The sequence below is a fragment of the Penaeus monodon genome, chromosome 33, assembly GCF_015228065.2.
Source record: "Penaeus monodon isolate SGIC_2016 chromosome 33, NSTDA_Pmon_1, whole genome shotgun sequence".
NCBI lineage: Eukaryota > Metazoa > Arthropoda > Malacostraca > Decapoda > Penaeidae > Penaeus > Penaeus monodon.
In genome coordinates this window covers 2,582,524-2,584,641 of record NC_051418.1, presented here as the reverse complement: position 1 = coordinate 2,584,641, position 2,118 = coordinate 2,582,524, and the positions used below count along the sequence as shown (strand labels likewise).

The 2,118-nt window shown below is 55.6% G+C and overlaps 1 pseudogene; it reads left to right on the top strand.

Moving 5' to 3' along the window:
* The first annotated feature begins 79 nt into the window (after positions 1 to 79).
* Positions 80 to 2,109, top strand: LOC119594451 (annotated as a pseudogene).
* Positions 2,110 to 2,118: the final 9 nt, after the last annotated feature.

Sequence of the window (2,118 nt, the reverse complement as noted above, 5' to 3'; positions counted from 1 at the left end):
TCCTCCTCTTCCTCCTGCGAGCACACACACACACGAACGATGGCGACCCCGACGGGTCGTTTGTTGTTTTGTCCAATTCTACCTGGTTGATCCTGCCAGTAGTCATATGCTTGTCTCAAAGATTAAGCCATGCATGTGTAAGTACAGGCCGACTTAAGGCGAAACCGCGGACGGCTCATTAAATCAGATATAACTCATTGGATCTCTGCCGAACCGCACTACTTGGATAACTGTGGTAATTCTAGAGCTAATACATGCCTTTGTAGTCTCCGACCGCGAGGGAGGAGCGCTTTTATTAGACCAAAACCCTCGGCGGCCGGCCCTTCAACCGGCCGGCCGCGATCTCCTTGGTGAATCAGAATAACTTTGGCCGAGCGCACGACCCCTCCCGCAACCCGGGTTGGGTCGGCGCCGCGTCCTGCAGGCGTCTGCCTTATCAGCTCTCGATTGTAGGTTAAACGCCTACAATGGCTATCACGGGTAACGGGGAATCAGGGTTCGATTCCGGAGAGGGAGCCTGAGAAACGGCTACCACATCTAAGGAAGGCAGCAGGCGCGCAAATTACCCACTCCCGGCACGGGGAGGTAGTGACGAAAAATACTGTTGCGAGCCCCGAACGGGGCCTCGCAATTGGAATGAGTACACTTTAAATCCTTGTACGAGGATCGAGTGGAGGGCAAGTCTGGTGCCAGCCGCCGCGGTAATTCCAGCTCCACTAGCGTATATTAAAGTTGTTGCGGTTGAAACGCTCGTAGTTTGACTTCTGCTCCGGACCGGCGGTCCGCCTTAGCGGCGGCTACTGCCGGGTTCCGAGCTGTGTCCCCGCCGGCGCGCACGGGGTTTTTTTATGCCCTTAACCGGGTGTCCCCCTGTGGCCGGCACGTTTACTTTGAAAAAATTAGAGTGCTCAGAGCAGGCTGGTCTTTGCTTACAGCCCGAATGGTCGTGCATGGAATGATGGAACAGGACCTCGGTTCTATTTTGTCGGTTTTTCGGAACCCGAGGTAATGATTAATAGAAGCAGACGGGGGCATTCGTACTGCGACGCTAGAGGTGAAATTCTTAGACCGTCGCATGACGACCTACTGCGAAAGCATCTGCCAAGGATGTTTTCATTGATCAAGAACGAAAGTTAGAGGTTCGAAGGCGATCAGATACCGCCCTAGTTCTAACCTTAAACGATGCTGACTAGCGATCCGCCGCAGTTATTCCCATGACCCGGCGGGTAGCTTCCGGGAAACCAAAGTCTTTGAGTTCCGGGGGAAGTATGGTTGCAAAGCTGAAACTTAAAGGAATTGACGGAAGGGCACCACCAGGAGTGGAGCCTGCGGCTCAATTTGACTCAACACGGGGAAACTCACCAGGCCAGGACACCGGAAGGATTGACAGAATGAAGGCTCTTTCTCGATTCGGTGGGTGGTGGTGCATGGCCGTTCTTAGTTGGTGGAGTGATCTGTCTGGTTAATTCCGATAACGAACGAGACTCTAGCCTGCTAAATAGTCGACGGGTCTCTCGCCCAGCCTTCGCCCTCGGGCGTGGGCTCGGGTTCCCCTAAACCCGGCCGTCGCGCGGGCCTCCGCCGTCGGTTGGTTAGCGCCGCCGGCGGCGCGCCCCGCGGCGCCGGAAACTGGCGTCCGCTTCGCAGTCTTCTTCTTAGAGGGATAAGCGGCAGCAAAAAATATACTAGCCGCACGAGAGTTTGAGCCATAACAGGTCTGTGATGCCCTTAGATGTTCTGGGCCGCACGCGCGCTACAATGGAGAGTTCAGCGAGCTGTCCCTGCTCCGAGAGGAGCGGGTAACCTCGTGAAAGCTGTCCTTAAAGGGGATTGGGGCTTGCAAATGTTCCCCATGAACGAGGAATTCCCAGTAGGCGCAATTCACCAGATTGCGCCGATTTAGTCCCTGCCCTTTGTACACACCGCCCGTCGCTACTACCGATTGAATGGTCTAGTGAGGGCACCGGACTGGCGCCCTTGGAGCCGCTACCGCCGCCTCGGCGGCGGCCAGCGCCCTCGGGTCGACGGAAAGGTGTCCAAGCTGGGTCATTTAGAGGAAGTAAAAGTCGTAACAAGGTTTCCGTAGGTGAACCTGCGGAAGGATCATTAACGAGTGCT